This window comes from Chinchilla lanigera, unplaced genomic scaffold (assembly GCF_000276665.1).
Source record: "Chinchilla lanigera isolate Chin_1 unplaced genomic scaffold, ChiLan1.0 scaffold00132, whole genome shotgun sequence".
In the NCBI taxonomy this organism is placed as follows: domain Eukaryota; kingdom Metazoa; phylum Chordata; class Mammalia; order Rodentia; family Chinchillidae; genus Chinchilla; species Chinchilla lanigera.
In genome coordinates this window covers 2053886-2079509 of record NW_004955533.1, presented here as the reverse complement: position 1 = coordinate 2079509, position 25624 = coordinate 2053886, and the positions used below count along the sequence as shown (strand labels likewise).

At 43.5% G+C, this 25624-nt stretch overlaps 1 protein-coding gene and 2 long non-coding RNA genes across 4 annotated transcripts in view; 2 read left to right on the top strand and 1 right to left on the bottom strand.

The window, feature by feature from the left end:
• Gabrg3 (gamma-aminobutyric acid (GABA) A receptor, gamma 3) overlaps positions 1-25624 on the top strand; it is a gene marked incomplete at its 5' end in the record, with an annotated part of 533703 nt that overhangs the window by 416368 nt on the left and 91711 nt on the right.
• LOC102025618 lies at positions 592-24849 on the top strand. The gene is made up of 4 exons (XR_001232043.1): positions 592-715; positions 3398-3461; positions 24331-24465; positions 24568-24849. It is a non-coding gene; the product is annotated as an uncharacterized LOC102025618 (long non-coding RNA).
• Positions 6988-13024, bottom strand: LOC102025394. The gene is made up of 3 exons (XR_264746.1): positions 12718-13024; positions 7965-8183; positions 6988-7297 (listed from the first exon to the last, which is right to left on the bottom strand). It is a non-coding gene; the product is annotated as an uncharacterized LOC102025394 (long non-coding RNA).

Here is a 25624-nt window from a genome sequence, read left to right as displayed (position 1 = left end):
CAAAATGTTCCTCTTTCCCAAAGCCAGAGCTCCATTTCTGGATACCAAAATTTGGCGAGTTTCCATTGTTGCTGTAACAAACTACCAAAAGCTTAGTGATTTAAAACAACACAAGGTTGTTATCTTATGGTTCTGGTAGTCAGGAGTCTAGAATGGGCCTTACTGTGCTGAAATTAAGGCATCCCTCCATGCCTGTGTTCCCCTCACTGATTCCACCCCTGGGCTTTCCTTGCTCTCAGACACTGTCTGTATTCCTCAGTCATGATGGCATCACTGCCGCCTTTGCCTCCATCCTTCTGTGAGTCTAGCCTTCGTATTAGGATCGCTGTGTTTACGATGGACCCACAGATGCGGGGTATCTTCCCCATCTGACAGTCCTCAGTGACGTCATAAAGCCCCTTTGCCATTTAGGGCAACGTAAGTACAGGTTCCAGGAATTAGGGAGTGAGCACACTTGGGGGCCACAGTTCATTCCACCGGAACTCCAGGCAAAGAGCGGAAGTTCTGTGGGTGAGGCCTTGCCTTACTGTGGTTTCCAGCACGCCCCAGCTCTCACAGCTCGTGTGTTGGGAAGCTCTGGGGGGGGGGGGGGTTGGGTAAGGCACACAGGTCTGGGAGACACGCCGCAGCTCTCTTCCCACTGACCTCGAGCATTTGCCTGCACTCGTCTCCTCAGGTTGCTGCGAGCCTTAGTTAACACCCAGAGTTCTGAAAGGTTGGTTTTCATTGTTTTTGACAATGTTCCTATCCATATGTGAGAGTGGGTTTTCAGAAGTCCTCAACCTATCGTTCTGAAACATCTGTCTGATGATTACACTTAAATCTAGTTAGTAACTGGTCTACCAAAATGATCCCCCAGTTCAGCAGGCACTGCCTCGCCCCCTCTGACTTTAGGGGGACCATGGCACACGTTTGCTTCTACTTTGTGTGGCAAAACTCTGCTCTGCTGCTGTGGGAAGTGGCTGCTGAGTACAACAAGGCAGGGAGTGCAGAAACCTCCCCTGCTGCCATGTCTGTGGATGCTGATTCAGAGACTCCTGGAGAACAATGACAGTAAGTCAGTGACCAGACTCCCGAACTTCTGTAAGCGGACGGATTCAAGCTGACCTGTGCCTTCTGTACAAACACAAAAATGCTAAGATTAGTAACTTTTTACCAAATGTTTATTTCTCCCCGAATGATGAGATGGCACAGTTCCTGCAGGAATTTCTCTGAGCCTTTTTATTTATAGCATTTTTCTTTGTTAGTAGTTCATTCAGTGCTGCTGTGCTCTGACCCAAGGAATACGTTTGTGTAGCAAATTGCATGCAGTTGATTTTTGGCTTCACTAAATAAGCATGGAAATTGCTGCTGTGACACCACAGTTCATACACATTCTAAGCAGAATAATACATAGCATATTCATGCGGCTGTGAACAGCAGATTCATTTTGAATGGCTTAAATTTGTATCTGTGGCTATAAGAGAGATGGGAACACTGAGCACTTACGGATAATCATTGTGTTAGATAAAACGATGAGAAAGAACTTCTCATTTGACCACCAGTAGAATTCAAGCACAGAGTAAAAGCAACGTACATCTGGGGAGGTCTATATTGCACTGTCACCCGAGTTCTATCTTTTTTAACCTTTTTTTTAACCTTTCTAATATGCAGCAAACAGTGATGATTTGAAAAACTCCATCATTTACATGAAATAGTTCATGATATATGTTTTATATGTAACGAGCAAACAAAACAACTCATGACAAATTATACATTGTATGCATAACTAGCTAATCCAGTGTGGAGAATAATCTTATTCATGTTGAATATTTCTTAAAATGAAAACAAATGATAGCAGATGATACAGCTAAACAAACTAAACTGTAAGCCTGCAGAAATGACAGCAGTCCCCTCTTATCCCAGCAGAGCCAGTGTCACATGTCACTGAGGGTAGCAGACTGAAGACAGCAGGTGGAGGAAAATCCTCCTGCCTCCTCTCGCCCGTCCCTCTTTGGGGGAGTGCCTGAAGCCCAGTTGAGGGTCATCACCATGACCACTTGCACTTTTACTTCAGCCTCCTTCCTGCTTCCTTCCATCAGCTCTATTTTTCTCTGTAGTAGAGTTTGGCAGGCTTCTTTTGTAAAGGACAGAATAGTGAGTATGTTAGCTTTCAAGAGGCGGGTATACTGTCTCTCTTTGAGCTACTCAACTCTTGTCATTCTAGAGCACAGACAATATGCAAAGAAGTAAATGTGCATTGCAGTATTTTGGTAACACTTTACGCTCAAGAGTGGGTAAGGGCCAGATTTTGCCTATAGCCACAGTGTTTGTTTTGGCTCCTGTTCTGGGATTTGAACTGTCCACTATCTCAGGACACACCCTGTTTATCCATCTGTCTCTCCCCAGTGGAATAAAGATGCTCAATAAATAAGTGAGTATGTGAGGAATGAATAAAGGGCATACATGGAGCATTGAATGGTTTGTGCTAGTCTGTGTTCACCCTGTGTCCATTCAGTAATTTAAATTTACAGTCTTGGGCTGGGAATTTAGCTCAGCGGCACAGTGCCTGCCTGGCAAGTGCAAGGTCATGAGTTTGATTCCTGGTACCGGAAGAAAAACAAAAACAAACAAACAAACAAAATAAATTTACAGTCTTGAAGGCCTTGCCTAAGCTAACTAAAGCAAAGTGATTATTCTGCACCTAGACTCAGAGTTCAGATCTGCAGGCTTTAGGCCTCTGCACCACTCACTGGACAGAGGAGCCTGCAGGGCTGGAAGGGTCTCTGTGAAAAGTAAAGGTAAGAATCATCAACAGATCCTGAGTACTTAAAGCCGTGGGGTTGAAGGCAGCCAGTGTGGATCACAGGACCAGGACCAAGGCTGGGCTCCCAGCGTGGACTGCCTGGGACAAGAGGGAGAACAGACAGGAGACAGGGAGAGCATCAGAGGGGGAAGGAGCCTGGGGCAGGGGGCTGGCGTAGCTCATCAGAGCGTCAGCAGTGATACTCATTTCAGTGCTCTATATGCTTCAGTATGGTCATCATCAAATATCTTTTTAATTTGTCACATGCACACAGTAGACTTTCTAGTATATGTGCTGCTGGAGCGAGCACTACAGTGGACTTTTAAAATGGCAACTGCCTGAAATTTGAGACTCCTGACTACTCACATGACCCAATTTATTTGGTATATAGGGCAGAATGGGGTGTATGTTTCAGAGATGCTGAACGCAGAACCTCCCAGTGTGTCTCTGGCTAGTAAAAGGCAGTTTTATCTTCTGTTGGATTTTTGGGTAGACACAGACGTTTTCCTTGTTAAGTGAGAAAGAGAGTGACTGGAATTCTGCCTGACTTAAGTTGCACGAAAACAGCCTCTTTTTACTTTCTACTGTTTAAAAATATTTTTCTACTTTCAGCGTTCCTCTAAGCCTCACCCGACTTTTCACGTTGAATGGAGGCACTTTGTACAACGCTGAACAGGTATCCAGGGAGCGATAAGTTTATTAGAAGTAACAAATTCCAGTGTCGGTTAAACAATTCCACCGTTATTTTCAGGTGAATAGAATCTGAACAGCTTTTGACTTAATGTGCTAAACTGGCTGATGACCCATCCAGGGAAAGACTGTAGGAAGACACTGCCTCCTTCAGGGCTGTGTCTTGGGGCCCCCGAGCTCTTCCGCTGCCCAGGGGCCCGGCCCATGCAGATTTTGCCTTGGGGGCATCAGCTCCTGGGCTTCTCTCCTGCTCTGCTTTTGGCTTAAGCGCCATTTCCACAAGCTGTGCCCAAAGCAGAGCCTCGTCCTGCCTGGAGCAGGTGCCCTGCTGTGTAAGGCCCCATCCTACGCGTTTTCCCAGACTGAGTGGCGGTGACCAGGGACACCTTTTTATGTTGCATGTCTAGTTTTTGCTGTGGGCCTAGGCACAATGACTCCTGTACAAATATCTGCAGACAAAGGAATGAGCTGTCTACAGTGCTTCTAATCAAAGTGAAAAGTCTGGTGAGGCTTAGAGGAAAGTTGAAAGCTGCTTGCTAATACTTTTTTGTGTATTTCGTATTTTTGCTAAGCCTTTTTATAAAAAAGTAAATAACATTTTGAACCCCGGTGCTCACTATCTCAAAGACAGTACTCAAGCCCACAATACCTATGAAGTCAGAGTCAGTATGGGAATCTTACACAATGCATCGAGCTCTGGCACAGTCCCCCATGTCTCCTTTGGATGAGGCAGGATTTCACTCTGGTCTGCCCAGCCCCGTGAGCGTGAAAACATCTGCATATGCCACTGTCACCCTCAGGCAGCTTACCCTTGCCTCTCTGGCCATCCTGCTGCTTGGAATAACTTCCGGAAGATGTATCACCTCAGAAAGCAGAGCACTGCATTCTTCTCAAAATGCAGGCAGTCACCAGCTTATGATGGCTGAACGTTTGACTTTTCAACTTTACCACGGTGCAAAAGCTATACACATTTAGTACGAATCAAACAATTTGGGTCTTTTCCTTCTCTGTTGAAATGCAGTGTGACACGCTTGTGATGCTGGGCAGTGGTAGTGAGCTGTGGCTACATGATTGCTGGAGAGATAACTAACGCTCTTCAGTGTGCTATGGCTACGCTACGGTGTCCAGGAGGTTAGGTGTATTCAATGAGTTTTTGATCTGTGGAAGTTCGAACTTATAATGGATTTATCAGAATCTAACGTCATCATAAGCCAAAAGCATCTGTGTTCACTATCAAACCTTAAAATGTCATCATCAGAATGTTCAAACTTTCTGTAAACGGTGGTCCATGACACTCAGCCCGGGTGCTAAGCTTAGTCTTCTCAGGCCTCACGGGAGGGGGCCTCACCCGGAAGAGCCACGCGTCAGTGTTCTCCCTGGTGGAAGCTGCTGTGCCAGGCAGGAGGGAGCACTTCCAAGCGGAGTGCTAGAATTACAGACCAAGCGCTTAGAGCATGTGCAGCGTGCACACAAAATCTGCTGGAGAAAACCCAGGAGGGTCTACGTACGCCAAGGGAAGAGGTAAACAGGAAAAGCCTATTTGTACTTGTTAGGTGTTCCTCTCCTGATCCTGATGAAAGGGCCTCTCTCCAGGGTCAGAACCAGCTGCCTCATTCCATCTTAGCTGATCTCAGAGGCAACAGGAACTCACTCATCCGGACAGGAGATGAGTCACAGTCCTCTTCCAAGCCAGGCCCTGAGGGTATGAAGCATGAGAGGACAGGCTCAGGACAGTGAGAAAGATTGCATTTGTAGATAACAAGTGAAGCTGGACAAAGAAGGGGTGAGGGCAGTGGATGGTGCTGGAGAAAAGTTATCACTGAAAGCATTTGATTATGCAACTAAATTAGACCAAGCCTTTAGAACTGTCTCATTTCCCAGTAGATGGTCTACTGTTTGAAATAAGAAATCAAAATGTGGGTGATCTCACCAAAGACTCATGTTAATAATCTGTCCCACGCCACACAGGTGTGACCTCAAAGTCATTCCTGTTGCAGCTTTCCTGCCAAACACTCAGTCTGGGAGAGCCAGTGCACCAGAGTAATACGTACTTGTGGATTGACCCTGAAAATGGTGTTATCGCTGGACTTCGGCTCATACTGAGGTCCGCAATGGTGTCGGAAACACAACAGTTTGGACGGCTTTGGCTGTGGGACTCAGCATTCCGTCTGCCCTGTGTTGGCCGTAATCTTTGGCGTGGTCTTAATGAAAAGATCATGCAGAGTACACAGCACAGTTTCACCCTTCACATCTGCAATCACATTTCATACTTTTCTCTCTGCGCTTATGACCAGAGTTTGGGATCTCCCATTTCCCACTTCCAGATCGCTAGGTTTACTTGATCGCACCACTGTAACCCAACACAAGGGGCATTATGACATTCTCAGACTACTACATGTCCCACTTCGGCGACATGCAAGACATTGCTGCATATCAGTAATGCATGCCTGTTGCCTGTGTGAATGTCACTAACCTAAACCCTGGGCCTCCTCACGCTGCAGGGCTGCGACATGCAGATCTCTTATGACACCGCCTCTGCTCACCTCTTCTTCTATTCCCAACAATCACAAGAGTTTCTCTGACATTTCCTGATGGGTTAGCGCCTTGTTTACCTGAAAAACTAGCCATCAAGGACCTTCCAGCATTATAAATGGAAGCAAACAGCGGAAGATATTATCAAGGCAGCGCCACTGTGTATGGTAAGAAACCGTTCCTACCTAGGGAATATTTATGACCTCTGAGGTCCCCGTGTATGTGAGGTTATCATTAGTGTACCTCTTCTCCACCACACTTGCCTTCTGGCTCCAAGGTTCCTTTTTGCTGATGCCCATCCCTGGCTACACCATCTGCCCTGGAATACAATCTATTCCATCAGGAGTATCAAAATCCGTCTGTTGGTGTCACTTCTCTTTGCTGGAGACTAACGGGCCCAAACTAATCTGTGTTAATGCAACAGTAATGTTGGTTCAGAGCTTTTCTTGTGCCAGGTGTGATCAAACTGACTTAACATTCATTATCACCTAATCTTGGTCTCACACCCAAGGATCAGGCACTTTTAATATTATCCCTTACGCTGCAGTAAAAGAAGATGAGATGAGAGATTTGTTTGTTTCCCAAAGCAAGGGTAGATGAAGAGCTATTCCTTAAAGGAAAAAGAAGTGTAATATGGTGAGGACCAGATGGTAATCATCCAATTAATTATTCCATTATTAAAGTCATCATAAAACAGAAATGACAGTGGAGACTGTGAAGTCATAAAAGAAAACATAGATTTTACCACAGGAAAGGCAGGAGATTAGGTCATTCTGTCCTTGTGCAAAGAAACTTAACTTTTAAATTGCTACTTTTCACCAGGAGCTTTCAGTCCAGCACATACTACCCTCTCCGCCCCACCACCCCAGTCTAGAAACCAAGTGAGAAAGAAAGACCTTGTTTGGGTTTTTTCTTTTTAAACGTGATACAAGGCATATAAAAACACAATAGATACTTTTAATTTGTTTTGAACTTTTATTTCAAGGATCTGCTTTGCACAGTTTCTGAAATATATATTGGTGCAATTTTCTTTTTCAAAAGAATGGGAAACTTTAGAATAGGTGTACAAGGTCAGTTTCCTGTGCTGGTGGTAGGTTTGAATCTTCTGTGGGAAATATATTGTTTCATTCTGAGTTTATCATGTTAAGCCATATGGCAGGTATTTCATTGCTCTGGTGTAGATTTAGCAGGTAAATCACAGAACATCCTATAAGACAGTCTTATTTCTTCATGTTCTGCGTGGGAAAGGATCCCTGAAAAGATTCTTATTCCATGTCCCTGAACTTCCACCTGCAAAGCAATCAGCTATTCACAATCCATTTTCCCAGGAAAAGCTGTAATAAATCATGTCTCCTGGCATTAGAAAACCATCTCCTAAAGAACTTGCCTTTTATTTCATTTATTCTGAAGAGTACCAAAATCTGACCTGGGAAATTCTAGGAGTCTTCTGACTTACTGTCGAACAGGTAAAGGTCACGGAGGCCCAACATGGCCACCAGTGCTATCTTCCCTGTGCTTCCTGTCGTCTGCCTGTGACTTCCTGGGAGGAAACAGCCATGGCCACACAGTCTACAACAGTGGTTCCATAGGCATTCTCAATTTTCATTTTTTTAAAGTTTGTGACTATGTGTGGGAACCACAGATTAAAGATATTTCAAGAAATTTCGCTATTACAGGGTTATAATAATCCTCCATTACACATGGGACATCCATTCTAAAACCCCAACTAGATGGCTGAAAACGTGGATAGTACCAAACTACAGTATGTTCTCTATATGTACATAGCTATTGCAAATGTCCACTGTTTCGCATAAAGGAAGCACTTTATGACTTTTCCTTGATAGAGCACGCTCAGAATGCACACAGAATCCTTGGAAGAGCATGCTCAGGATGCATAAGAATTGCCAATGTCATCGATTTTGTACCTTGGGCTATTTTTAAGCAAAATAGCACTCACTTGCACAGAAGACTTCTGATACCACAGCAGTTGACCTGATAGTTAAGATGACACTGAGTGAGGAAGAGTGGGTCGGGTGCACATTCACACAAAGGGATGAACCATCTTCTCGATGAGCTGGTGCTGCAAGCGTTCATCACATGACTCAGAATCACACACAGGTCACAAATTTTTTCTGCAATTTTCTGTTTAATATGTTTAGGCAAAGCTTGATTCGACCTGAAACCCCAGAAAGCAAAGTCTCAGATAAGGGAGGACTACTATGCCCGCAGCATCTATGAAGGTCACACAGAGAGCATAACTGTAGCATTTTACAAATTGTTTTGCCACAGATCCCACTTTTTATAGAGAAATGGTTAGAATTACACTTGGAAAAGTCTTGGGCTAAGCCAGGCAAAGACAACCCATTCCCCGTTGATTCTCCCCAACATGTCATAGAGCACTCTGGGCAAAGAGTGATCGCCCACGAAGTCTTAGGGGAGCTCACAGCTAATGTGCTAGGCGTGGCTCCAAGCTCACCTTCTTCTCTCAGCTTTTCTTTGTAGCACAGGGATTCGTGACCATCACCACCTGTGCATGCTCCACACCAAGCTGTGCCTCTCGGAAGGGTGGTCCATACAAAGGGAATATCAAGGAGATGGTTGAAAAGGTGGATCATGTGGACAGTGGAGCACATTCTTGTCCACACACTCACTTTCTAGCATATGCGAATGTCTGTGCTATAGCTTTGCTTTTCCTGGTGGGATACCACCGGGAAAGAGGCCGCCACACATATCCCAATCCAGGTGTCTAATCAAGCCATCCTTGACACACCAGACACCCTGGAAGCTAGGCCATGCATGTAGCTCGCTCACCCAGAATGCACTGTGGGAGGCAACTGAGTTACCTTGCCCTATATTCAGCCTTGACGTTTCATTTTCTTCCGCCTCCGAGGACATTCACAATCATTTTTCTCAGTGTCCTTTTCCGCAGCAGGACTCCTTTATACAGAGAGACGGAAATGGTGAGGCTGTAAACCCTAATATTCTGTTTCAGAGCAATAGAGGGAAATACTTCACAATACGGTCATTTCAAGTGTAGACTGCGTGATGTCGGTGGGTCAGTGCACCACAACATGGAGGATTTGTCAAACATCAGAGCCACGAGGCTGTCCTATGTGCTGTCAAAGAACAGTGCTTTCTGCGCTGGCCAGAGCCTGGCCCTCCCGCAGGAAGTCTGTTGCGTGCCGCGTTGTGCCTGCCTCCAAATCCATACTTGAAAATCCTGATCTCGAGTGCTTCATAACATGACTGTTTGGAGGTACAGCCTTTAAAGAAGGGAGTAAGGTTAAACGAGGCCGTAGGTTTGGGCTGTAACCGAAAGGATTGGTGTCCTTGTAAGAGGAGAACATTAGGAGACAAGCAAACATGCAGGGAAGACCTCATGAAGACTGAGGAAGAGGACCACTTGCAAGTCAAGGGGAGAAGTCTCGGATGAAACGAGTACTGCCCATGTCTTGATCTCCGTCTTTTAGGCCCCAGAACTGTGAGGAAATGTTTTTCAGTCCTCTTAGGCTGGAGTTCTTTGTTATGGGAGCAGCGGAAAATTAGTACACAGTTCCTCCTTCGGGGTGCCTAGTGCAGTGACGCTGGGTGACCGCAGGTTTGAATTTTTAACCTTTGCTGTCTTCTATATACTTTTACATGTTAGGCGGGCGTGCTCACGTTTCATTTCACTTTCAGTTCCTATTCCTCGGAAAACTCAGAGAAAAGCAATGCATTCTGCATAGATGCATTTGCATGTGTTTGCTTTCCAAATAGTTATAAAATAGAACCAAAGAAAGCTTTAATTACAACCATATAAACCTTAGTTATGAAATCAGAAACCTTTCCCAGGGGCTGGGGAGGTAGCTCTGGTAGAGCACTTGCCTAGAACATGAAAGGCCCTGGGCTTGAGCATCAGCACTGGGAGAAAAACAAAGTCATGAGATTCCAGTTGGCTGGGTATAGAGCCACCACATACCTGGCTCTGATAGGCTGAGGCAGGAAGATCACAAATTTGGCCTAGCCTGGATGACTTAGCATTTTAGTGAAACGCTGGTCAAAATTTTCAAAAGGGGCTGGAGATCAGTTCAGTTGCAAGTAAACTAACTTAAAAATTGCAGAAGAATGTAAACTGCCAGAGAATTTAAACTCAACGGTCTTTCCCTCTTTCTTACCTTTGTTACCAGCTAGGCCCTTTGGGGAAGGACTGAGTGAGTGCCACCCGTCCTGCACCATCACCTGATGGGGGAGGCATTTAGGTTATGGGGAGATGGGACTGTGGGAACCCACTTTCCACAGCTTTTACTAAACTCACAATCATTAATCAACTGATTAAGATTCTGCCACTAAGCTACCAGATTCTGAAGGGGGATTTATTTTCTTGCCTGGAAAGTATAAATACCTCAAATGATGAATACGTTCTTGCTGAGAAAGGCAATCTGAATCTTCAGGGAGTCACAGTCGTTTTGTGGGAGGAGGTCTTTCCTGCATGTTGATGACTGTGAACATTAGGGTGGCTGTGGCAGTGTCTTAAACTAAGATAGTGAAGTCTGCCACATCAGTGGACTCTTTATGAAACATTTCTGTGTAGCACTGATACTGTCTGATAGCATCTCACCTACAGTAGAACTCCTTTCAAATTTGGAGTCCATCCTCTCAAACTGTGCCTCTGCCTCATCAACTAAGCAGTTAATCAACTAATCAACATGTGTGTAATATTCTAAATCCTTTGTTGTTATCTCAGCAGTATCTGTAGCATCTTCACTAGGGTTAGATTCCATCTCAAGAAACCACTTTCTTTTTTTTTTGTTTTTTTTGGTTTTTTTTTTTTTGGTTTTTCTCCGGTACCGGCAACCGAACTCACGACCTTGCGCTTGCCAGGCAGGCGCTTTTGCCGCTGAGCTAAATCCCCAGCCCCAAGAAACCACTTTCTGAAGCGACTTCTTGCCCATTGGTTGCAGCATGAGGTTGCACAGCTGAGTCACGTCTTCAGGCTCCACTTTTAACTCTCGCTCTCATTTTATTTCCACCGTGTCTGTAGTCGGGTCCTCTGATGAATTCTTGAATCTTTCAAAGTCATCATGAGGGTTTGAATCAACTTCTGATCTGTTAATATTGATCTTTTGACCTTCTCTTATGAGTCACAAATGCTTTTGATGACATCTAGATTGTCTTTGCCAGGATCTATGAGAGGAATCACTGTCTATGGCAGCTGTAATATTATGAGATGGATTTCTTAAATATAGTTTAATAGAAACTTGAAATTGGAATAAGTCCTCAGTCAGTGGGCTACAGAACGGACGTCATCTTAGCAGGCATGAGAACAACACCGATATCATACATCTCCATCGGAGCTTTTGCATGACCAGACGCATCATCAGAGGGCAGTAATATGTCCAAATGAGTCTTCTTCTGAGCACGTCTCAACAGTGGGCTGAAGATGTTCACTAAACTGTACTGTGAACACGTGTGTTGTAATCTGGGCTTTATTCCACTTTTAGAGAGCAGGCAGAGTAGATTTAGCATAATTATTGAGGTGCCTAAAATTTCTTGGAATGCTAAGTGAGCATGGGCATCAGCCTGAGATTATTTTACTCATCTCTAAGAAGAGAGTCAAGTCTGTTCTTCGAAACTTTGAAGCCAAGCATTGATTCTTCCTCACCATCTGTGAGCCTTGGAGGCCATCTTCTTCCAGTATGAGGTTTCCTCAGTTATCTTAGTGGAATCTCCTGGGAATAATTTATAGCAGCTTCTGCATCAGCACTTGCTTCTTCACCCTGCACTTCAGTGCTATAGAGATGGCTTCTTTCCGCGAATCTCATGAAACAACCTCTGCTAGCTTCAAACTTTCCTTCCAAGCTTCCTTGCCCCTGTAGAACTGAAGTAATTTGAGATCTTACTCTGGATTAGGGTTCGGCTTGAACAAATGTTGTGGATGGTTCAATCTTCTATTTAGACCACTCAGCATTTTCCATATCTGTTTATGTTTGTTTTTCTTACCATCATTCTTATCATTTGCATATTCACTAACATAGAGCTTTTAATTGACTTTGAAACTTTTCCTTTGCATTTATAAGACTGCATGGTGCAAGAATCTTGGCTTTCAGGCTGTCTTGTCTTTCAACATGCCTTCCTCACTAAGCATAATTAAGTCTAAATGTTGACTTAACGCAAGAAATTGTGGCTCTTCCTTTCACCTGGACACTTAGACATCATTAACTGGCCTATTTTTAATATTGCAATGTCTCATGGATAGGGAGGTCCGGGGAGGAAGAGGGAGGGTGATGTAGCTGCTCGGTGGATTAGTCAGACGCACACATTTATCAGCTGAGCTCACACGCTTATCTCAGAATGATTCCTGGCTCACAAAACAATATCAGTAGTAACCTCGGGTCATTAATCACAGATCACTGTAACAGATATAATAATAATGAAAACGTTTGAACTATCACAAGAATTACCAAAATGTGGCACAGAGACATAAAATAAGACCTGCTCCATTCAGATTTGCCGCACCCTTCAGTTTTTACAGAAATAAAGATAGCACCCCAAAACTCAGTATCTTCCAGGTGCAGTAGGTGAGGTACGATTAAATGAGACATGCTGTACTGCTATCCTCTTATCCTAAAAAGTAGTTAAGTTTAGTTTTGTTAAGTGATATGATCAAGACTCAGAACAGACATGCTGCCGAGTCACAAGTTAACTGAAAGACAAAGCCAGCGCCCCGATACCTCTGATACTGGGCCTTGGGACACAGCGGAGGTTTGTGGCACCGTGCACCATCTGATGTGCTGGGGGGAAGCCCCCAGGAGAGGCAGCTGTCAGCGGTTGTTTATGGTTGTTCATGGCAGCAGTTCTCATCTATGACATCCTCCTCTGAAAGCACATCCTCTTGTGGAAGTTCCTTCCCACAACTCTGCACATTTTGTTGGTAGCTTGAAAGCAGTTGTGTGACACAGATGGTTCTGGGATTAGCACTGGGGTGTGGTCAGTGGCAGCTCCCGAGGAGAATGCATCTGTCTTCTAACTGCTCCTGCAAATGCCGGGCATGCTGTTCACACGCCCCTGCTCCCAGTCCTCCAGGCCCACTTTCCCTCTGACAGTGGTACTGAATTTTCTCTCAGGGGCTGCAGGAGCCCATCACCCGCCCTGCACCTACAAGGAGCACAGTGACAGTGAGTACATGTCCTCCACGGGCAACCCTGCCTGTGAACTGACTGACGCGGAAGCATCAGTCCTCCAGCTCAGGCCTCACAATTCCATGTGGTCCACGCTATTTCTAAAAGTCTTACTGGACTGAGTTAACGTAGCTTTCAAAAACACTGTGCTTGGAATCGCACCCATAATTTACCCCTCGCTAGTGAGCCTTCCTCTTCATTTCCGCTCCCTGGTGGTTTTCCCAGAGTCACTTCCTAAAATACTCACTTCTGCTTCAGTACTTGCTTCAGGGTCTGCTTGCTGCTGATGAAGCTGACAGGTTCATCTTATTGGATTACACACAGACACACACACACACACACACACACACACGCACGCACAAACATGCACACACACGGCATTGTAGATGGGATGATACTGAATTTATAGATCATGTTGGTGTGAACCGATGCCTTCTGTTAGGTTCTCCCAGGACCAGACTTTTAAGACACATGCATGTACTCTGTTGTGCTTGGGACACGAAAGAAATAATGGCCTAGCAATGCTGCTAGAAAAGGGAGGAGGGAGACAGAGAAAGGGAGGCAACCAAGAACGGGTGCATAGCTAAGCAGTAGTAAGAAAACTCGGGGAATAGCCTAATTCTTGTGCCTCTATGTTCTCCTACTGTACCTCTGCAGGAGCAACTCCACAGTTGCCCTGGCTGCAATAACCCTTTAAGTAAGGAATCTGGCCACCCCACAGATAAGCAAAGCAGAGTGTAAGGTCCAAAGAAATCAGCGGTGACAGGGGATTAGGCTGTACATCGTGAAGTGTCAGGGTGGAGTGGGACACCCAAGGGCCACAGTCATCAGTATCCGCACAAAATGACTTTCCCATCTGTGAACGTAAAACACAACGGAGGAAATATTTAAATTCTCTCAATGAGTTTCACTGAATAGCTTTCATTAAGTTAGTAGCAAAACTTTAAACTTTTAATGATCTAAAACATGATATCTTTCAAGGTTTTCTCATAATAGTTGACTGTCACATGCAACAGTTGTTTATGTACATAAGAAACCATTACTGTTACAAAAACCAGTAGTTTTTCCTTCATAGAGATATTTATTATTTATTTATTGTCAGTTTTACTTCCATTTCCATAGCTTAATTCTATCTTAGAATTTTAAATAACTGGACCTTTAAATGTAACTATATTAAACTTGGCTTTTTTGCCATCAGCATATTGTTTTTGAAGTTGTAATCCATTCTGTTTCTATTGCTGAGTGGTGCTCTGGAGCCTGGATGTAGCCCAGTTTGTTGACCACTCGGAGCTGGGTTATCTCTAGCTTTGCATCTGAGGACTAAAACCAAAGTGAGATGCATGATTCTTTGCATGAGCACTGTTACGCTTTGGTAAACACCTGGGAGGGAGATTATTTGGTTTTACATACTTAGTTTTATAAGAAATTCCCCAACAGTTTTGCAGGGTGACACTATTTTGCATTCCCACCAGGACAGTGTGAAAGTTCCAATTTTCCACTTAGCATTGTTAGCTGTTTAATTAGAGCCATTCAAGTAGACAGGTGATGGTTTCCCTTCTCAATTTTCACCAGTGTCTGTCAAGCAGAAGTTATTAAGTTGTATTAATTTGTCAGGTTTTTCCTTGATGATTAGTGGTTTATGTATTCTGTATTATGTATGTATTCCTGTCTCAAAGGAGAAAAAATTGCATCCTCATTTATTTATTTAAGATTTAAATCTATAGCTTTTACATGCAAATCTACATTAAATTATATTAAACAATTTAAAGTTAAATTTTGGATATTGTTTGAGGTAAGAACTACAGCTATTATTTGTTAAAAAGATTATTCATTCCACCGCTGACTTATCTTGGCCCCTCTCTGGCACCTCAAAAAATACTTTTAAAAAATGAAAATAAGCTGCACAGAGCAAGAGCCAATGTTTACAAACCATATAATCTGGCAAAAGACTGATATCTAGAATACACTTTAAAACAGTTTAAAGCACTAAGATTGGAATAGATATTTCAGGAAAAATGGCATATAAATGGTTGATAAATACATGAAAAGATGCTTAACACCAATACACAAAACATAGATAAGAAACACTAATTCTTTTTATTTCTTACATAAAAGAAATGACCTGACACACACACAGAAAATAGCAGCGTATTGAAATAAAAATACATAGCAGACAATAGAAAGAGATCACAGGGAATTTAAACAGTGGCATTATGAGAAAATTACCTTTATTTTTAGATACATGGATAAATTTTTATCAGTTATCTTTAATATGTTTTAACTTTGTTAAGAAACTAAATCACAAAAATGCTAGAGCTAATAAAATATAAAATCAAAATTAAGAATTCAGTGGAAAAGTTTGATAGCAATGCTATGGCTTATGTCCTCCCAAAGCCTCATGAGGTCATAGGTGGTGCTTTTCAGAGGTGGCTGCATGCAGAGTGTGTGATGCTGTGATAAAATGTGTGATGCTGAGATCAAGGATGTGTGCTTACTAAATTAGTCCATTGGTTGGTTTGGCATAATTCTTGGTAGGATTAAGGGTGCCCCACCCTGGGTGTGAGTGATACTTGCCTTAAGAGCATGTAGCCTGGATAGAATAGATAGGACAGAAAGAGGACTAGTGTTGGCGTTTGCTGCTGCTGCTGCTGCTGCTGCTGCTGCTGCTGCTGCTGCTTCACTGCTTGCTACCTTCTGCCCGCCATGGAATATTTCCCCTCTGCCATGTGCCACTCTGTCATGGAGCCAACTGATTATGGACTGAAACCCCTACAAACTGTGAACTAAATAAACCTTTCCTCCTTTAACTTTAGGTGTTGGGTATTTTGTCTCAGCAACAAAGAGAGTAACTAAGACAGGCAGATTGTACACAGTTGAGTAAAATAACACTGAAGTGGACCATAGCTTGTAAGAAAAGATACCCAGAATTAATCACTTAGAGCCAACGGTAGAACAAGCAGTGGAAGAATCAATCAGCCAAGTGTTTTGAGTCTGAAAGGGAAAGCAGAGTAATGGGCCAGAGCCAAAATCTGAAGTAGCGATGGCTGAGGATTTTCCAAAACTGAAGCAGTTTATGAAGCTACAGATCAAACAATCTATGTGAGCAACCAGTGAAACTGGTGTATAAATATAAAAGTCACACATAGACAGATCATAACATCCCTCCTGAAAACAAAGGAAGAAACCTTTCAAAGAGGAACTCTTGAAAGCAATTAGAGAAAATGATAGCTTCTTTTAGAGCAGAGGCTAGACTGACAGCTGACTTCTTGAAAGAAAATGAAAGCGCAATGCAACCGTAAAACCTTCAAGGTGATAAAAGTTTCTGAAAATGTAGGTATTTATTTATTTATTTATTTTACAGTACTGTGGGGTTGAGCCCTGGGCCTTTGTACTGGGCTATGTAACAGCCTTTTAAAATTTTTTTTTAATTTTTGAGCAAGATCCTGCTAAGTGCCCAGATAGGGCTTAAATTTGTAATCTTTCTGCCTCAGCCTCCTGTGGTTCTGGATTATGGCATATACCACCATGCCTGGCAGAAATCTAGAATTTGATAGCAAGCAAATGGTGCTAAAAAAAAAGTAAAAAATTTCCAGGAAAATAATAACCCAGAAAATGTATTATCTGCATACCTGAACAAAAATATTTTGAGCTCAGCAGAAAGAAATTATCCTAGAAAGAAGCATTAAAATGTAATAAAGTATAAAGATCATGCAAAAGTTACTATGTTGGGAAATGTAATTAATATTGACTGTATAAATCAATAATAATGCACTTTGTAAATTTGAGTAAAGAATTACAATGCATGAATATGATACTATATGCTACTATATGAAATAAGATACTGTATAAAACAAGAGTAAATGAGGTTAAAGTGGTCCTGAAGTCTTTTTATGATCCACAAATACTATTGTTATCCCAAAATAATGACAGCACACTGAGTATCACCAATTCTTGACAAACCAGTGTAGTTTATTGGTAATTCATAAAAAAAACCTTCTAAAGTAATAAAATAAATTTTATAATTTTCAAGTTAATAAAAGGGAGAAGTACATTAGTGAAATATAATTCATTTAAAAGAGTGTAAAATTCAAGCCCAGCCTGAGTAACTCAGTGACTTAGCAAGACCTGGTCTCAAAATAAAAGTTGGGTTGGGGTTGCAGCTCAATGCAAAGGCCTTGGGCTCAACCCACGGTACTGAATTTTTAGAATGGTTTTTGCTCCTAGGTGGAAATATGATTTACTTTTGGATCTTGGTCTTATATCCTAAATCGCTGCACTTCTTACTTTCCACAGCACTCCCCCATGGATGCTTTAGGATCTTTTATAAACAAGGTCATGTGTCTTTGCATACAGCTAATTTAAACCTTTCCCATCTGGGTGTCATCTATTTCATTTTATTACCTAATTGAGTGGCTACACCTGCCCATAAAATATTAAATAGGATTGATAAGCGTGGTCATCCTTGCCTTGTTACTGACATTAGGGGAATGACATTCAATCTATAAGAAAATTCCTTCTTTTGCTTTTTTATTAAGTGTTTCCTATGAAACACAAACTTTTTGAAAATCTTTTTCGGCCCCTGTTGAAAGGACCCTGTGTTTCTTGTTCTTTAGCCTCTCAGTAAGTGCAGCACATTCATTGATGTTAGGGTGTCAGCGACCCATCGGTAAACGATGTCACACACACGGAGTGCCTTAGTGAGTATCAGTAGCTCGGAGCCAGGAACTCGTTTCTCTGCTGTGATGTGGATGTCGTCTGCTCAGGCTGACACCTGAGTCAGCCAGCTGTGCTCTCATTTGGAAGTGGGGGTCCTGCAGACTGAGTCTTACAGGCAGAATCCAGCTTCTTTTGCTTTTAAAACGGAAGTCTCCTTTTCTTGTGGTTGTCAGGTGGGGTGAATCTCAAAGATTTTAGAGTCTGCTGTCAGGGTCTAGATCTTGACCTGCTCCCTCTGCCAGCAACAGAGAGTCCCTGCCATAGTAAACCTTGTTCACCTGGCCAGCCTGTCTGACTTTTATCTTGTGACTACACTGAGGAACCTCTACTTTGGAAGCGTTCCTATGATTGTGCTAAGTGCAGCTTAGCATCTCCCTGTCCTAAGGTCAGCTGATCAGGAATCATAGCTGCCGCATTTTTTTAACCACAGGAGGTAACACCATCACAGGATAACACAGGATGTGAAAACATGGGGCCCAGAATTCTTGGCACCTAGCAGCCCTACCCCTCCACAGAGGAACGGTGTGCTTTCAGAGCGACTTTAAAATCACATGAGATACAAAAGCTGAGGTTATTTATCGAGAACGTTCCACACAGTGTCACTTTCCTGGCTTCTTCTGTGCCTCTATAAATTGAGCCCTGTGACAGGTCCACTGCTTTCCTTGGGTTCGGAGGGTCTTTCTCTCCTCAAGAGAATCATCTTGGGAAAGGTCAAGTCCTCCTGTGCATGAGAACAGAAAAATCTGAATCTTCACCTTACGATCCTCTTAAAGCACAGAGGAGCTACGCAAATAGGTAGAGTAGGTTGTGGTACGATTGAAATAATTGCAAGTGAGGTTCTTGGCAGGGAGGGGAAGTAGCCAACTTTTAAATAATACAGAATAGTCTGTCAGAGCCACTGAGGTTTCAGCTCTTTACTTAGTACTTATATATTTATTCCCTTTACCACTAATCTGAACATGGCAGTGTCTCAAAGCTCTCCAGGTAGCTTGCATTTTCTTCCCACAGTGGCAAAGGCCTTGCCTGCACTGAGTCAGCCGTGAGCTGACCTCTTAGGGAAAGGCCCGTTAGATGTAACGTCACTGGACTCCAAGTCATCCGCATTTCTGCTGGGTTTGCTGTGACCTCCACTCAGCTGCCTCGGGCAACTCTTGCTTCCCTGAAGCTCCATGTTCTTGTCTCACTTACTGAAGCCGAACGAGAAAGGCCACTGCAGGAATACCTTGTACTGAGGAGCCAGTGTGACATTTCCACCTCTGACCGCGAGAGAACCAAGTTGTACCCATCTGGGCAGAATCCCGTTCAGCAGGGAGACTGGCCCTCTCATCTAGAAATCCAGTGTATGCACTGGGCATGACACAGTTAAACAGACACAGGGCATGAGGTTGTTTTAACAGGTAGATACAAACACCTGTCAGTGGTGCTGGGGGAGGGTCTTCAGCCCGGCCATGCTAGGGCAGGCCTTGCAGTTGCTAAATCAATGTAACGTCTGCAGAGTTCCTGGGAGAGAGCGAAGAGTCTAGGGAGCTGGAAGGCCTGGAGACATGGCAGGTTGTCCCAGGAAGAATCAGTCACTCAGAAGTTGGCATGGCCATGCCAGTGCATCCCTGTCAAATGTCAGCCTTGGGGCAAAGAAGGGGAGATGTTAGTAGGACCTGTTCTTCCTGTGTGTTTGTTGCCTTGTGCCTATTTCTCTGCTAATTCTCCCTCTCTTAGCTTTCATGCCTGGATGGACAGACCTGTCTTTGCTTTTATCTTAAAGCATGCTATTTTTCAGAATGGTCATGTTTTCCCGTAAGAAGCACTTTAAAAGATTCATGATTAGTTTCAAAACAGATTTCACTAGAATTTTTTGTCTGTTTGTACCTCAGGTGTATTTCTGAGAGAGTCAGTTCATAATGTCACTGTACAAAAGAGGATTTTTTAAACTTATAGAGACCATTTTTACCTGTTTTTAACCCACCTGGGTGTCCTGTGAGTATTTGTAAGTTGTATAGGGAAGCTGGGTATTGTAGCGCATGCGTATAATCCCAGCATTTTGGGAGGCTGAGGCAGAAGGCTCATGAGTTCAAGTCTGGTGGAAACCTTAGCAACCTAGCAAGACTCTGTCTCATAGTAAAAAATGAAGTAGGTCTGGGGATATAGCTGAGGACAGAGGTCCTAGATTCAGTCTCCAGTACTAGAAAAGAAAAAGCTGTGCAGGAGGCAGGACAGTTGTTTCCTAGACTAAGTAATGTTCAGCAACCGTCCTCCCCACCTACTAATTAACAGTGTGTTCTCGATCACTGTGACAGTCTCATGGTCCCTCCCCGTTTGAGGACTACCGTCTGTTGTTGGAGGTAAAGTTTAACTCTATGGTACTACTGGATGCTGGATGAAATTTTGGCGTATGCGTAATTAACTTTCTAGCTGGGTCAAAAATCATTACATTTTACAAGGAGTTATTGTCAACTTCTTGACACTTCTTTATGTCTTTAGAGGAGAGTTAGTGCTTAAAATAGTAACTCAATAGCCTGTTCCTTAAAGTGCAACTCTGAGTTGTCCTCCCGGTTACTGGTAATTATGGCCACGAAAATGGAACCTGGTTATGGGTGAAACGGAGAGACCTGAGCTGCCTCACCTGGACACCTTTATACAGTGGGGAATGGGGAATATCTGAGGGGTTTTGACCAGAGAAATTATACAATTAAGTGTATAAGGGAAAAATCGAAGTGTTCAAGTGGAGAGAATGCAAATGAATGAAGATGAACTAGGCGGCCCTGCAGTGTGCCGAGGAGAGCTGGGGAGAAGGGAAGTGCGGCGGAGCGCGGAGTGAGCAGGCGGAGGTCCACACAGACACACCCTTCCTGATAACTGAAAGGGAAATTGCAGTTTTACCAAAGGAAAGCGATCATGCCAGTAAATAGGATTATATTACAAGAGAGAGTAAATCTCATCTTAGACGCATTGGAACTGGTGCCTATAAGCTTCTCACGTTCGAACAGCGTCTGTCAGACCTGGACTTCCGGTGAATGGGGGTGGGGTGCACCTGGAAAGCAGCATCCCATGGGACGTGGAGGGTATTGCCATGCAAGAGCACATGGGAGAACCACTGGTAAATGCAACTCCTTCTCAACTGAATGCAAGTTAGGACGTGATTGTCCCCAGAAGTACACCGCAAAAATACAGTTTGAGCGCACTTACACCAAACTAGAATTCGATGATGCTGTGTTATATGCTCTGAAGGACCCTGATTCAAGTCAGTTTGGCAGGCTTTGATGACTGTATGCTGCATAGTCCCTGTCAGAAAAGTATGACACAGAGAAGGCAGGGCTTTCCTCGAGGCCCGCTGATGTGTTCTGTAAACACAGATTCCCCAAGGTAGACATTCAAGAGATACCTGTTGGTTGCAGGGATTGCCCTCAGAGAGCCTGCAGAACCACAGAAAGCATGGAAAACAGAACTGCAGAAAGTGCAGAATGCACAGGGGTGCGGGGCCTGCACACATGTGCAAGCACACGCATGTGTATATTCTTGAAAAGTTATTGGTGAGCAAATAAAAATCGGTGAAAAGTAGCTACTTCATACATGGCCTGGAGGTTCCCAAAATGTGCGCCTTTCACAGTTCTCCCAAGTACTGTCTGGGCCTCCCGGAGGGTAGAGAGTGTGTGCCTTGTACGGAACGCACTGTGCCCGCAGCATGGCCTCTTTCCCTTTGCTTTCAAGCTAACCCTTCATCCTTGCGCTGGTTCTGTCCTCCAGACAGGAGTCTCAGGGGACAGCAGGGGAAGCAGGGAGCAGTTGGAACAGCCTGGGCGCACTTGCGCTGGAAAGTTACAGGTCCTTGTGCTGCTGTGGCCAGACCACCTGTCAGTCCTCTGGACACCTCTCCCCGGCCCTTCTCACGCCTAGGGCCTGAGGAAGGCTGCGGACTCAGAACTCAATTAGCAAAAGCCCAACTTTGCAGACGTCCCTGTACTCCTCCTCCTTTTCAGATAAACCATCCCTAGAAGGCAGGACTGATAAAATCCAGCTGTTACAACATGATCATGTTGGAAAATACACGACAGTAAATTCCTTACAGATAAGGAAATGTTAAGAAAATGTTTACATTTGTTGCTGTTTAGATAAGCCAGAAAAAAGTTTGATTTGTTATTTTGAGATTCTTCCTGTTTGCCAAAGTGAATCATCAGACAGTCTGGTTTGTAATAGGGAAAAGCAGAACGAGAAAGATTCAATGGCTATGTTGGCGTCGTTTTGGAGAATGAGTCTGTTCACGTGACTCGTACAGGGAGAGTTGCCCACGTGCCAGTGTGCCAGCATGCCTCATGGCCGTGAGGGCCGACTCGAAGAATGTCGGGCACCTGCACAGGGAGCTGTATCCCAGTCACTACGACGATCTGCGTGTGGTTCAGTTTGAAATAGTGTAATGTTCTCAGATGGCTGCGAAGGTGTATGAAGGAGCGTGGGAGTTTGTTTGGTTGTTTTTTACTTTTTCTCTAGCTACACATATGTAAGTCTCTTTAAATACCCACAATATTTGAAACCTGTTTGTGCAACTCGCCCTGATAGGAGGCATTTTATACAGCAGGAAACCTGATGGATATTTAGTTTATAAACAGAGATTGTGAAAAACTTCTACCTGCTCTGTGAGAACACAGCTCTTTTCTCACAGAAACACGTACTGGGGGTAGATTTTCATAGGCTTGATGAAAAAGAATATCTTTTGCAACTTCCTCTTCTACTGCCATTCTTATGTTCAGTCTATGGGTATGCTGCTTTATGTTGTTTTTTTTTTGTGTGTGTGTGTGTTTTGTTTTGTTTTGTTTTTTTTTGTTTTTAGACAGGGTCTTGCTATGTAGCTTTTAACTCACTTTATAGCCCAGGCTGACCTCAAACTCACTGGGATCCACCTGCCTCAGCCTCCCAAGTGCTACGATTACAGGCATGCACTGCCATGCCGGGCAGACATGCTGCTTTAAACTATGTAAATACCAAAAAAAATTGCAGGTCAGTGTCAATGTTAATGTAGATGTGAAAATCCTCAACAAAATACAACACAAGCAAAATGAATTCAACACCATGTTAAAAGGATCACACACCACATTCAAGAAGGGGTGATCCCTGGGATTTAAGGATGGTGTAACGAAACATTTTCTAAAATGTGAGAAACTGCTTTAAAAGAATGAAAGAATCATACAATCATCTCAGCAAATGCAGATAAAGCGTTTGACAAAATTCCATATCATTTCATGAGGAAAAGAACACTCAAAAAGGTATGCATGGAATATACCCCAGTACAGTAAAGACCACATCATATTACACATTCATAGATAACACTGTGTATAATTTGTTTGCAGTACTGGGGATTAAACCCAGGGACTTCACAATGAACTACATCTCCAGCATATAAAAAGAAAAGATACGTATATTAGAAAGGGCCTCAATATGTCTCCTAATTGCCCAGACCTGTAAATATATAAATATATGTAATTTCTATATGCCAATTATACCTCAGTACAGCTGGAAAAATCTGAAAATATATGTTATTCATATACACAGGAATAGAGTAATTAATATGTCCTAAGATTAAAGCATAACTACTTAATGGTCTCAGTTACCTTTGAAATCTCACAAAATCTCTCAAAAGATTTTAAATTTATATTTTATTGAAACATAATATCTTTGCTTCTCTATGGGATACAATATGATAATTCAACACACATGTATAGCGTTTAATGAACCACAGGGATAATCTCCTTCTTCCCAACAGGAATATGTCTGTGTGTCGGGTTGCATTCTAGCGGTCTTGAACTATATCACTGATCGATTGCTGTAATCAGTAGTCACCCAACCATGCTTTGAGAATTTACCTATATGTGTGTCCAATGTGTCTAACTCCAAGATATGCCTTCTGGTATGCCTTTAATATTTTCACAAGGATTCTGTGTCTTTCTCCAACCACTTGAAAAAAAATGTAGCACATGTGGTACAGCATGGACCTACGAGGACTCCGTAGCCTGTTCTGTGCCAGTACAGAGATGGGAGAGAAAAACCTGCGGCATCACGCGTGTGTGCCTGATCTAACGTTGGTGCACGTGCATGCCTGATCTAGCCTGGGTTGTCGTAGGTGTCTGTGCTTGGATAGGTGTCTTCCACAAGCCCTGTGCTGAGGGCCCAGCCCGGCCCATGACAGGTTGGGAGGTGGTGGAACTTTGCAGAGGTAGGGCTCAGCAGAAAGTCTTCAGGTCCTGCAGTGGGCCCAGCCCCTTCCTTCCACTCTCCCTCTTTCTCTTCCTGTCCCTGTGGTGAGTGGCTTGCCTCTGCACAGACCTGCCATGGTGTGCTGGCCCCACCGGGGATCTGAGAGTAATGGGTCTCCCTGATGGTGTGGGCTGGAAGCTCCACGTATGTGAGCCAAAGTGAATCTCTTCTCTGTCCATGTTGCTGATCTCAGATGTTTGTTACCAGGACAGAAAGCAGACAAAGCATCTAAACAAGAAAATTGAGCCATAGACCCTCAACAGTCTGGTTTCTACTTTAAAGAACTTTGTAGAGAGGCCGTTCATTACCCTGGGTGCAGCTTGTTGGTGTTTCTGCAGCAAGGTGAGTGATGTGGCCCAAAGATCCAAAGCTGCTTGGGGCTCACAAATCCTGCGCCACCCAAACACGGGCCATGCTAACAAGGGGTGGTTTTCACACTGCCAGAGAGGATCCAGACAGGTGAAACCCACCCCTCAGACTGCAGTGCAGCTGCCTGGTGCACTCACGCTCGGAGCAAGGGAGCTACTGAAGGATGAGCTGCAGTACGTGCGTGTCGTTTGGTCCTTAGCAAACCATGCTCTTCCATGGAAAAGGGTTCATTTTTCGTCTCTTGCAAGAAGCTTTTGTGTCATATAGATGAAGTGGAAAATTGGAAGCCATAGTCCCTGCAGCAAGCTATAATGTGTTCCGCCAATTCTGTACTGAATCTTGTATTAAACTGTAATGCCTGGAATGTTACCTGGTCATTATTAATCTGTTCTCTGTCTCCTCAGGCTGTTAGCTCTAAGTGCATTCTTTTTTACTTCAATAAACATAGGCATCATTCCCATTTACTGTGGCACCATAAGGTCGTTCAGTAAGCATTTTCCATTATCATTTTAATAATGTTCTTCCTGAAGCCTGAAACTGTCTAAAGATAATTTTCTTTTCATTGGAGACTTTTTCCCTTATCAGAATCTTAAATTCAAAAGGTCTTATGAGGTGAAACACTGCTAATGCTCCTGGTTATCACCATCCTGTGGCTGGCAGAATGTAGAACTGATAAACAGTCAAGGAACTAACTCAGCTTCCACAGCTACAGAACACTCCTCGGTCCTTATACCCTCCTTCCTTTATTATTTACATATGTGGTATGTCTGTGTATGTGTGTGGTTTGTGAGCAGGCCTGGGATATATGTGCTGGGTCAGTGTGTGTGGCTTGCCACTGTACCCATGATTGTGACATTCGTATAGTGTGGAGGTGTGTGTGCTTATGGCATGCATGTATGAGTGTGTATACCATGTTTCTCTATGTGTATGCACAGTGTGTCATATGGGTGGGGGTACATCTGTGTGTTTTTATGATGTGTATCTCTATATGATATGTGAGTGTGTAGTGTGTGTGGTATGTGTGACACGTGTGAAGTGTATATGTACCATGTGCTATATATGTTCATAGTTGTGGTATGATATGTAGTGTGTGTGCTGTTTTGCTCATTTATGGTGTATGAGTGGGTTGCTT